Source organism: Culex quinquefasciatus, chromosome 2 (assembly GCF_015732765.1).
Source record: "Culex quinquefasciatus strain JHB chromosome 2, VPISU_Cqui_1.0_pri_paternal, whole genome shotgun sequence".
Taxonomy (NCBI): domain Eukaryota; kingdom Metazoa; phylum Arthropoda; class Insecta; order Diptera; family Culicidae; genus Culex; species Culex quinquefasciatus.
This window is the reverse complement of record NC_051862.1, coordinates 209171152-209184651: the sequence shown is the minus strand read 5'-3', so window position 1 is coordinate 209184651 and position 13500 is coordinate 209171152. Positions and strand designations below refer to the sequence as shown.

Sequence of the window (13500 nt, the reverse complement as noted above, 5' to 3'; positions counted from 1 at the left end):
TTTTAGAAGAAGTTCAAAAGTGAACTAGGTTTCACTTGGTGCTCAAACAGAACCAACCAAAGAGCTACGGATGCACTGACAAGCTAGGCAAACAGTTCACTATTTAACTTTAGCGAGAAGCTTCCTATTTGGTACAATGTTATTACTTTTAGGCTTCCTTTAAGGTACAGCTTTGTTTCATTTGAGTGGAAGTTATTCGCAAATTATAACATGATTTGAAGTTTAAAAATGTTTACAGTATCGAATCATAAATTTAAAATTAAATATTCAATCTTTCAAAAATATGTTCGTTATGATATCAAATGATTTGTAAATAAAGTTATTTTGATAATCCTTCGCCAACTCATACAGCAGTTGCCCCGATCCCTCTTCGATATTGTCCCTAATCACGAATCCGAGCTCCATTTTTCGATATCTCTTGACGGAGGGGAGGTACGACTCCGTCCATTTTTTGAATGGACATTTAATGTCAAAAGGACATTTATGAAAAATTGGACAGACGATTTGACAATATAAAAAAAAACATTCATTTTTTTAAAACTCTTCCATTTTTTTTTTAATTAATTGTACAATTTTAAGGGAAATTTTATATGTACTTTTCCAATCTGCGACTTTTTAGCGCGTTTTAAAAAAAATATTTCAAACCAGCATTTTCAAAATGTTGGGGGTAATTTGATCCTTCTTTCAACATTTTGAAGAAATCTTAAGCAAAATGTTTCTTATTCATCCAAACTTTTAATTTTCTATAAGTTACAGCAATTTCACATTAAACATGTACGCTTCAAAATGTAACAAGTTTAGCATGCAAAATATTTAAAAACATAAAATTTTCTTTTTTTAGACATAAATTGGGCATGTTTATAAAAGCTAGTAATTTTTGTTTACAAAACTTTTGAAAAAGGTTCAAACTGCAGTAAGTTACGTACAACTATACTAAAGGAAACTATGTACGAAAACCCAGTCCAATTATTTAATCTTGAGGCTGATTCCAGTGACTGTAAAAATGCAGGGATCAAGTCTCCCTAAACGCACTTTTTCAAACAATTGATTGTAAAAATAGTATGACGATAAATTTAACGTCAAATTCGAAAGGGTTTTGGAGTTGATATGTTTATCATACAATTCATGTATAAAAAATATTTTTTTGAAAAATTTTTGAGTGTTTTCTATACTTCAAAGAAAAAAGATCTCGTGGAAGTTTTTTGCAGCACTTTTTAGAAAAATGTGTGTATCTCAATCTAAACAGTTTTTAATTGTTTTCTTCGTTTCTACAATGAGTTTTACTTAATTTCGCATAACTTTCTAGAACAAAGCTAATTGTTTTACCCACATGCTGACGAGATACAGGCTTGGGATCAAGTGTCCCCGGGGATCAAATCTTCCCACTCTCCCCTATAATAAATTATAATGTAATACTTCTGAATAAAAGTAACCAAACAATTTTAGAAAAGAGGATTTAATTTAATTGTGTACATTTGGAATAAATATTATGCAATCATAAAAAAAACCTAGTGTCACATCTTGTCACACCTTCGGTAACCCCCCCTCCCCCCCCCCTCCTTAAGAGCGTACGTACTTTATGGATGACGCCTAATATGTGCTTTAAAAATTTCAATTTCAACACCGTAGCATTTTGTGGGTGGCATCTAAGTTAGAATGTTTCCAATTTCACCATATCAAATCTGATAAACAAATTTGTGGTAATTGAGGGACTTTGGTAAGAAATTCCAGCCCAAAACAGGATTTTTTTAGACTTGTTATCCTACGTTAAGCCATTTTGGTGTATATAGAACCAGTTTCACTTGATAATGACATTTGAGAAGGGCGTGAGTGTTTTAAATATTTTTGCATTTCGTAATTTAAATATCGATGTATCTCGAAGCCGTTGCATCGTATCAAAAAGTGTTCAGATACAAACTTGTAGGAATTTTGACGGGCTTCCCGAAAAAAAAAAAAATACATTGAAAGAAAAAACCACTCCACTTTTATGAGATTTTTTGATTTTTAAGTTTAATAGTCAAATTTGAAAGTGAGTCCATGATTTTTTTTTTTCGTTAAAAAATGTGAAAATAACCTAAGATGTCACAAAAAAAGCTCACGAAAAATGCAGGATGGAGCAACCCTCCTTAAAAAATAAAAAAAAATCATTTACTGAAAACGTTTTCTGAAAAGTGCTCTAAACGTCAAAATTTTTAAAAACCTTATACAGAAATTGATTCTCCAGACAGTTTTACATAATAGTCTCCATATTGATCAATGTCCCAAGTCAAATCTTTGTGAAGTTACAGCTGCTTTAAAAAAAATGATGAAAAAAATAGAATTTTTGATGGTTTTTGTCAATTTCTATGCGACAGACTTGATTTTTCAGTCTTGAAAATATTTTTATCGGAAAGCTCGTCTGATTTCTCATAAGATTGTCTCTGACCACATTTCAATTGAAAAACTAACTTAATCCACCTATGTGGTTGGTGCCTTCCTCACTCTTTTCCAACAATGGGTGATATGTAATATGGTGGGTTTGGACACAAAATTGATCCAAAAAAACACACATATCACTCAAGGGCTCATAAGTGGCATTATAAGTGGTCAGAACTCGAGACAAGGTTGCCAGATCTTTAATGTTCTGGACTCGTTGGAAAGGTCTTTCAATTACCATACATTTAAATGAGATCTGGCTACAAAAAAAGTACATAAATATCACATAAGTGGTTATAACTCGAGACATGGTTGCCAGATCTTCAATGTTGTAGATTCGTTGGAAAGGTCTTTCAATTACCTAATCAACGATGGGTCGGATGATGGATCCGGACATCGTTTACATACATTTAAGTGAGATCCGGCTTCAAAAAAGTACACAAATATCACTTAAGTGATTATAACTCGAGACAGGGTTGCCAGATCTTCAATGTTGTACATTCGTTGGAAAGGTCTTTCAATTACCTAACCAACAATGGGACGGATGATGGATCCGGACATTGTTTACATACATTTAAATGAGATCGGGCTACAAAAAAGTACATAAATATCACTTAAGTGGTTATAATTCGAGACAGGGTTGCCAGATCTTCAATTTTGTAGATTCGTTGGAAAGGTCTTTCAATTACCTAACCAACGATGGGTCGGATGATGGATCCGGACATTGTTTACATACATTTAAATGAGATCCGGCTACAAAAAAAGTACATAAATATCACATAAGTGGTTATAACTCGAGACAGGGTTGCCAGATCTTCAATGTTGTAGATTCGTTGGAAAGGCCTTTCAATTACCTAACCAACGATGGGTCGGATGATGGATCCAGACATAGTTTACATACATTTAAGTGAGATCCGGCTTCAAAAAAGTACATAAATATCACTTAAGTGGTCAGAACTCGAGACAGGGTTGCCAGATCTTCAATGTTGTAGATTCGTTGGAAAGGTCTTTCAATTATCTAACCAACGATGTATCGGATGATGGATCCGGACATTGTTTACATACATTTAAATGAGATCCGGCTACAAAAAAGTACATAAATATCACTTAAGTGGTTATAACTCGAGACAGGGTTGCCAGATCTTCAAAGTTGTGGACTCGTTGGAAAGGTCTTTCAATTACCTAAATAACGATGTATAACATGATGATGTTTGGTCCAGTTTACTGCCATTTATTCATCTTCCGAAAATATGCGAAAACACATTTTTATACATAACTTTTGAACTACTTATCGAAACTTCAAACAATTCAATAGCACCGTATTGGATCCTAAACCAAGTCGAATGCGACTGGTTTGGTCAAAATCGGTTCAGCCAGTGCTGAGAAAACTGCGTGACATTATTGGTCACATACACACACATATACACACACACATACACACACACATACACACACACATACACACACACATACACACAGACATTTGTTCAGTTTTCGATTCTGAGTCGATATGTATAAATCAAGGTGGGTTTTCGAGCTTTTAATAAAAAGTTCAATTTTAGAGCAGGATTATAGCCTTACCTCAGTGAGGAAGGCAAAAAATATGAACTTAGGCTTCATCCATAAAGTACGTCACGCTAAAATCAGCCAAAATTTACCCCCCCCCCTCCCCCCCTTTGTCACGCTTTCCCTATACTTATAACACGCATTCTCACACTTTCTCAGACCCCCCCTCCCCACCTAGAGCGTGACATACTTTATGGATGACGCCTTACAGATATAAGCTAATAAAATTGCTCATAACTGAAAACAGAATATTTTTTTCAGTGTAGTTCAGTGGATGGTAGTAACCTGGATTGTCAATTAGCTTAAACCATAAAAAACGAGTTAAGCATAAGCATAAGCATAAGCATAGGTGCCCACTCGCAGTTGCTACTCCGTTATTGACCAGGACCTCCAGAAGTTACATCCACGAGCCGTGGAAGATAAGTGGGTGCTATCTTTCCTCGCTTCGCAACTTCTCAAAGGCCCCTATCATGCTGATCAATACCGGCGCCGGCCACGACCAGTGGTAGGGTCACGGGGAAGTGGATGGGAATGTTAGTCCGATACTTGAGTGATAGAGACCGCCCAATCGACTGCTTCTCCGACAAAGTATCACATGAGTTTTGAGGGGGTTAGTAGATGGGTATGAGGTCAGGATTCACGAGTGGCAGTGATGTGACCATGAGCATTTTGTTTATCGGTTGAAATTTTAAATCTTAGGCAGCCGGCTGCGGAAAGATAAATAATTGATTATTTAAAAAGTTTGTTTTAATCGAACGCGTGCCAACCGAGCTGTAGTGCTATGGGCTGGACTTATCAGTATATTTTTACTGTTGGTACAATTAAGATAACGCGGGCAAATGTCAAAAATAGTAGATGAGTTAATACTAAAGCTGCCAGTTGGAATAAATTATTACGATCAACGAATATAAACGAAAAGAAAACAGGACACCACGTAACCGATTGTAATGAAATTAAAACAATAACTTAAACGAACTTAACCGGCGGCGTGCCTTCCTAACAACGATGATAAAAGAAGGACTTATAAATTTAAAATATAAAAAGACTCCAAAAAATACGTTGCATAGTAACCGCGAAGTCCCGCTACTCACAATCGAATCCGAAAGATAGCTATCTAGAATTTTAAATATAGTATTAATTCGACCGCGATCCTCCAGAAATTCTTCGTCGGCGTGCCTTCCGATCAACGGTGATGTAAGAAGGGCTTTATTCATTAAAATGATTTTATATCATAAGCCTTAAAACATATTCGTCGGCGTGCCTTCCGATCATCGATGATATAGAAAGGACTTAATCCAGCAATACGACTTGCTTGTCTCGAAAAAAAAAGAATTCGGATCGTTTCTATCGAAAACTATGTAAAAAGAACAAAAATAAACTCATTGGCCAACGAACGCGCGAACTAAAAATAAAGAAAAAAGAAGAAGAAGAAGACCAATCACCCCATGCACACAAACGGCGACACAAAAGAGATGAAAACAACACGAATCAGAAGAAATCCAATCACCCCATGCACTCGAACAGCGACATAAAAGAGATGGAAAATAACACGAAAAAACAGGACTGCGCGTCCACACAGGCACCGCACTACTGATGCCATTATTTAATTATAATGACCAATCACCCCATGCACTCGAACAGCGACACAAAAGAGACGGAAAATAACACGAAAAAACAGGACTGAGCGTCCACACAGGCACCGCACTACTGATGCCATTATTTAATTATAATGACCAATCACCCCATGCACTCGAACAGCGACATAAAAGAGACGGAAAATAACACGAAAAACAGGACTGCGCGTCCACACAGGCACCGCACTACTGATGCCATTATTTAATTATAATGACCAATCACCCCATGCACTCGAACAGCGACACAAAAGAGACGGAAAATAACACGAAAAAACAGGACTGAGCGTCCACACAGGCACCGCACTACTGATGCCATTATTTAATTATAATGACCAATCACCCCATGCACTCGAACAGCGACACAAAAGAGACGGAAAATAACACGAAAAAACAGGACTGAGCGTCCACACAGGCACCGCACTACTCCTTAAACCATAAAAAACGAGTTAATTTGAAAAGTGGTCAAAGACGAGCTTATGGAAAATTGAACGAGTTTTCCAGTAAAAATATTTTCGAGTCGGAAAAATCAGGTCTGTCCTAAAAAAAAATTACAAAAAACCATAAAAACCCTATTTTTTCAGCATTTTTATTTTTAAAATCACTGTAACTTCACAAAGATTGGACTTAGGACAGTGGTAAATATGTAAAATTGTCCCCGTGGAATTTATAAATTTTTAAAATCTCCAAGTTTGACAGATTTTAAATAATTAAAAACTTAAAAAAATGTCTGATATTCATTTTTTTTTGTTTTCTGATCTGTGTTCGAGTTGCCGATATGGGTTAAACTATAATAACAATAATTGTTCATGTTACATTAAACTAGTTCTGGTGCATATCGATTAAAAAAAATTCAAGAATTTTATTTTGTAGTTTTTTATTTGGATAATAGATTATCAATTACGGTGAACTCGGAAGGAGGTAACGTTAAATGTGTCGGATCAGTGTTAAGAGTGAGTTTCTGATGTTAAATTTAGTGACAGATAACTTTGTCAAATACCAAAAAACAATCCGAATTAACACTGACGCATTATCAATGATTTTTTTTCGAAATATGTTGAAAAATTAAAAAAAAAAAAAACAATTTAAAATTTCCCTTTTTCTTTTGCCTTTGTTGATTGTACTCTTGGTAGCCGAGATACAGTTATTTTATTTTTTAGCCCTCATCATACTTGCGATACCCTGTAAACTATTGGTACAGAAGTTTTTTTTTTTAATTTTGAATATAAAAATGTGAATCTTCTGTGAAATGTTGTGCTCTAATTTTTTTTGTTTGTTAGAAGAATTAAGTGTAACTTTTTTAAAAGGCTAAAAACATATATTTGGGCTATTTTTATACAATAGGAATGGTTCCTTAACCTTAATTATTTTATATTAACAAAAGTTTAATTTTATTCCCTTGAGAAAAACTTAAATAATCTTAGCAACTCGTCGCCGTCGTGCTGACTTACGTACGTGCATTTTGGGCCAAATTGAGTCAAGAACGCCATTTTGTGCAGCTCGCAATGCTTCACCTTTTGACCTTCACAGATCCTCAATATTTGATTTCAATTCTGAGATATTCAACGAAAGCCGAAAAAACTCCGTGCATTTTTGTCACTGTACATATGAAAGTAGTTTCAATCTTGTAGTGCTATTTTGTCACTCCCTGGAAATTGATGTAAGTGCGACAACTTGCCAAAGGGATTTCAGGTCAGAACGCGTTTAACGCACGTACAAATTAGACTACCGTAAACATTTGTAATTATAACTCGGGACTCCAAACTTCGGTACAATGCACAGAATGGTCAGCCAAACAAAACGTGTTTGTTCTTGTTTACATTGCGTGCTTCCTTTTTTGTTCATTCAAGGTCAAACATGAAAACGCGTTTTTCTCGGAACGTCGAAATGGCGAGTTCGATAAGATAGCAATGTGCTGAATAAAGCTAAAGAAAGACAATTGTGTGGAATTTTCCCAGATATTCAAAACTTACAGGAATTTGAATATGCTCTTAATGGAAACAAAATTAAAGTAATTTTCGAAATGAAAAAAAAATCATGCCGATTTCGTGGATTAATGTAATTTGACTAGACATTTTCAAAGTTTTGGAGATGGCAGTTGCATTTATATTTTAAATTCATTTCCCTCGACTCTGAAGGGGGCACAATGAAAAAATAGTTATGATACTTGAACTTGAAATGAATGAAAACGAATTAAACAGTTGTCCAGTTGTTCTGCAATAATAAAGATTTCAAAATAGCTAAGTATGGATGAAACTTTATTTTTGCTAGAATTTTTTGTTAATATGTTCAATCAAAATATGATCAATGCTGAAAAATTAATTTCAGATTGTTTAAAGTTGCATAGACTCTTTTTCCATTTTTTAATCCAATTTTGAAGGGGAAGTGCGACATAAACATTGAAAAATATAAATGAACGCTAAAAATTCGTGTAGTAAAAAATATCTCATGGATTTTGGATTGTTTGTTGACTCCGTGATGGTTCGTCCTCTTCACAACAAAATAAACAAAATAATTCACAATGACAGTAAGCCGATAGCGTATCGATCGGCCTCAATCAATTTCCCTGGGAGAAAAACATCACCATCACCAAAAATTCTCGGGGCCAGATTAAAACCACTTCACAAGGATAGCCGGCGATGGTGGTTGTGTCATATTTCGATAAATACTTTACAGAAACTTTTATCAGCCGATCGTCCTGTCGTCGTCGTCGTGTCCCTGGAGAGGATGTCCTTTTCAGAATGTTTTTTTTTTTCGTTCGTTGTTTGTCCTGTGCCAAAAAGGATGATGAACCGTCAGATGAAAAAAAGCTGTTGTTGAGCTTTTGATATGTGTGTATAAGCTCTGACTGGCAGATGATAATCTGGTGGATTATTTTCACCGGAAAACCCATCATCAGCGATATTTTTTTTTTCGTTGTTGGGCAACTCTCGGTTAAACGTTTTGTCGTTCACGTTGAAAGTTATCGGTCCTGGTTTGGGGGGTCGATGATTTTCCGTGATGATAGATGGGAAAATATGTCACACTCGAGGCCGTAAGCTTGCGTAAACAAAATTTCAGCAACGTGAATGGTTTTATTTTTTCCGGACTTGAACTCGACAGAAAAAAAACCGCTTTACCATCCATCCAATCACAGCTGACTAAACAAACAGAAAAGAAAAAATCCCTGCAAATTATTGAGAAGTGATTTCAGGTTTTTTTTGCCTCCTCTTATGGGAGCTTTCCTGGAAAAAAGTGGTCGTAATCACAGCATCCAAAAGCACAACAGCTTGAAGCGTAATCGCGAAAAAAAAATGCAATTCACCCAGCTGCAAATTGAAGTGGTGCTGATTTTGGGCTGGTTACAGAACAGCTGAAAAACCCCAGCCCCAGCTGTAAACAAGGCTAAAATTTCCAATTTATATTCTGCCCAATGCGCTAATGGAATGTTTGAGCGACGGGATTTCACAGCGTGGGAAAGCTTTTCAAAAGCTGAGCGTTTTTTTTTTGCTTCTCAAATTTCCACCAAATGGTGAAAATCGCTAGAAATTCGATACTCGACGCGAGTTTTGACAATCCCCACTTGGGGGGAAAGAGGTTGGGAAAGGGCAAACTGCTGCTGCTGCTGCTGCTTGTAGCTACCAATTTTCGCCAACAAAGCAAATCGATCGATAGCAGATAAAAACTAACGCGAGAACAGCTGCTGTGGGGAATGTTAGTACATGGAGGTTTTTTCCCCTCGCATTTTGAACCAAAACACAGGCTTGGACCCAGAACTACTCCCACCCCCTTGAGTGGGGGGGAGAGCGGGGAGGGGGTTGAATATCACGAAATCGCGATTTAATGGGTTCTGGCGTGTAATTGGCTGTACGTGTTGCGTGATTAAAACTGATTGCGCCAACGAGTTCAAATTTTTGGGGTGGTTGTCGATTTGGCCAGGGGAGGAGGGGGACGAGAGAGAAATTTGAGTGTGGTTTAATCTGTGTAATTAATTTAAATGCACTAAGTGAGATTGCTTTGCAAAACCGTTCGGAAAATGGATGTTTAATTGGGGCTGGATTTGAAAAGCTTAGCTGCATTGCAGATGGGCATCAATTTGTTAAAGCCAGATGGGCTTGGGATGTTAGTTGGATATACTCATAGGAGAGGAGTTAACCTTTAAGCCTTCAAGTGATTGTCATTCAAATTAAGTTTACTTTCAATAATTATTTGTATTTGTGGCTCCTTAAATCTGTCGAAAAAATAAAGGAAAAAACAAACCATTATTCAAATTTAAAAGAAAAAAAAACTCTTTGAAAACTTTAAAGGAAATATTTCATAACGTATATTTTTGCGTTTTATTCAAAAATGGCAATTAAAGGCTAAGAGTGATTTTAAATTTTAGGATCACTTGAACACGGAATCTAACCTTTGAAACCATTTTTGAAATTGAACCTAAAAAATAAATTGATTTAAATGAAAAGGCCCCAAATATGAAGAAATATATTTAAATATTTGCTTTTTTATGAATTTGCTTGAAATTTGATTTACAAAACCAAATCAAATTTAATATCAAAACAATTTTTGAAATCTAACTTCTAAAACCATTTTTGAAATTGATCCTAAAAAATAAATTGATTTAAAAAAAAAGGCCCCAAATATGAAGAGATATATTTTAATATCCAGTTTTAATCAAACATAAGCTATGAAACCCGATGAAGCAGCCAGTTCAAGCTAATTGTAACTAAGCAAATCATTACAATTGGAGGGTATGAAAATATTCATGTTTATAATCAAAAGCTTTTAAAAATTTGTTGAAATATATGACAAGTTCACTACTAAGCTGAATAGTTACCACAACGTTTTTCAAAATAAGCTAAACATTTTGAAAAAAAAAATAATTTCATAAACACTCAATTGAGTTTTAGGGGATAAAACTTCGAAAAACTAGTAAAAAAATTTAAAATCATACCTTTTTTAACATTTTTTTTTTGAGAAATTATGATAACTCGTGAAGAATACATACAAACCCCGTATGTTTCTGTAATAACACTTTTGTTTTTGACTGCTCTGCAACTTTGTAGAACATTGTTACAATCTTAAAAAATAACCCTGCAGAGTTAGAAAAAAACACGAAATTTAAAAATGAAAAGTGTTGTTCAAAATGATAAAAATACCTTTTTGTGACCATGATGATTTTGTTGAGTTTTGTACGCCATCTAATCGGGCGTCCAATTTTAAACAAAAGTTCCCTAGACACCATATTTCTGTCACTTCACGGTTTCTAACTAATCATTGAAATACGTGTCTTAGTGATTTATGATTTATGATTTATGATTTATGATTTATGATTTATGATTTATGATTTATGATTTATGATTTATGATTTATGATTTATGATTTATGATTTATGATTTATGATTTATGATTTATGATTTATGATTTATGATTTATGATTTATGATTTATGATTTATGATTTATGATTTATGATTTATGATTTATGATTTATGATTTATGATTTATGATTTATGATTTATGATTTATGATTTATGATTTATGATTCATGATTTATGATTTATGATTTATGATTTATGATTTATGATTTATGATTTATGATTTATGATTTATGATTTATGATTTATGATTTATGATTTATGATTTATGATTTATGATTTATGATTTATGATTTATGATTTATGATTTATGATTTATGATTTATGATTTATGATTTATGATTTATGATTTATGATTTATGATTTATGATTTATGATTTATGATTTATGATTTATGATTTATGATTTATGATTTATGATTTATGATTTATGATTTATGATTTATGATTTATGATTTATGATTTATGATTTATGATTTATGATTTATGATTTATGATTTATGATTTATGATTTATGATTTATGATTTATGATTTATGATTTATGATTTATGATTTATGATTTATGATTTATGATTTATGATTTATGATTTATGATTTATGATTTATGATTTATGATTTATGATTTATGATTTATGATTTATGATTTATGATTTATGATTTATGATTTATGATTTATGATTTATGATTTATGATTTATGATTTATGATTTATGATTTATGATTTATGATTTATGATTTATGATTTATGATTTATGATTTATGATTTATGATTTATGATTTATGATTTATGATTTATGATTTATGATTTATGATTTATGATTTATGATTTATGATTTATGATTTATGATTTATGATTTATGATTTATGATTTATGATTTATGATTTATGATTTATGATTTATGATTTATGATTTATGATTTATGATTTATGATTTATGATTTATGATTTATGATTTATGATTTATGATTTATGATTTATGATTTATGATTTATGATTTATGATTTATGATTTATGATTTATGATTTATGATTTATGATTTATGATTTATGATTTATGATTTATGATTTATGATTTATGATTTATGATTTATGATTTATGATTTATGATTTATGATTTATGATTTATGATTTATGATTTATGATTTATGATTTATGATTTATGATTTACGATTTATGATTTATGATTTATGATTTATGATTTATGATTTATGATTTATGATTTATGATTTATGATTTATGATTTATGATTTATGATTTATGATTTATGATTTATGATTTATGATTTATGATTTATGATTTATGATTTATGATTTATGATTTATGATTTATGATTTATGATTTATGATTTATGATTTATGATTTATGATTTAGAAAAGCACTTAAATTACATTCCAAAAATGTATTTATTAATTTAAAATTCAGGCTACGTTTTGATTTAAAAAATTAAATGGTTTCCTAAAAAACTATACATTCATGAAAATATTATTTAACCTGAAAAGTTGAATATTTTCCTGGTCCCAATTCGTAAAAGTTCCAAAAGTCCTTTTTTTTATAAAAATTGAAAATGATAATGTCATTCAATGTTTGTAATGTATTTTTCATTTTTGACAATCGTTTGTCCCCCTGATTTTTGACGAAAAAAAATATATTCAATGTTTTTCAAAGCAGCCTTTTGATTATGACAAAAGCCTTGGCTTTTTTTATGATGTTCCTTCATTGGCAAATTTGATACTCATTGTTCAAGTTAAAGCAAGACGAGTTTTCGCTTTTGAAATTTTTCCTCTTATTCACCGAAAAACTAATCACAAACCTCGTCAGCAGCAGTGTAAATTGAGTTCAATTAATAATCGAAAACTTGCTCCTTTGGCTGCATTTGAAGCTCCATTAAGCAACTGTTCACTTGGCACTTGTAACAAGTGTATCGAAACACGAGTACTTTCCGGTTGCCCAAAGTTGTTCCATTGTAAGCACACATGCTGCTTGACCGAAGCAACCGGAACCCATCACGTGTGCGTTCAATCCTTGCACTTCCAGAACACGCACAAACACACCCCCTTGGCTGCCAATAAAATTATAAATTCAGTGTAAACACGGTTGTTGGTACAGGGAAAATGCAAATGTTGCACAACACCAGTGCACAATTACAATGTGTGCACTCGGAAATTCCGGAAGTCACGGAGTCGGTTCAACAGTCGGTGGTAGCCGCAGCATTAATTAAGGCAAGGCGCACGCCACTTTCCGGCTCGACCTGAAATTGTGTATGTGTGTGTGTGCTGAATTTCCGGCAGGCACCACCTGCTGGTTTGGGTTTACCAGAGCACTTCTTCCTGGCAGGACCAGGCCTTAACCAACTGAGCACACAGATTTGATCTTAATCACGTCCCGCAGTTCCTGGCAGACCGAACTTGCCACTCCATTAAGGAGGGGGAACCGGGGGGATGATCCTCGAAAGTTACCCCCAAACTACCTTCAGTATACCAACAACCGATTCCCGTTCAAGTGTTCAGCTGTTGAAATTTGTAATTGCTCTCGAAAAGT

General features: G+C 33.4%; 1 protein-coding gene across 9 annotated transcripts in view; it reads left to right on the top strand.

Moving 5' to 3' along the window:
* LOC6050917 overlaps nucleotides 1-13500 on the top strand; it is a 363016-nt gene that overhangs the window by 187865 nt on the left and 161651 nt on the right. The window lies entirely within an intron of this gene.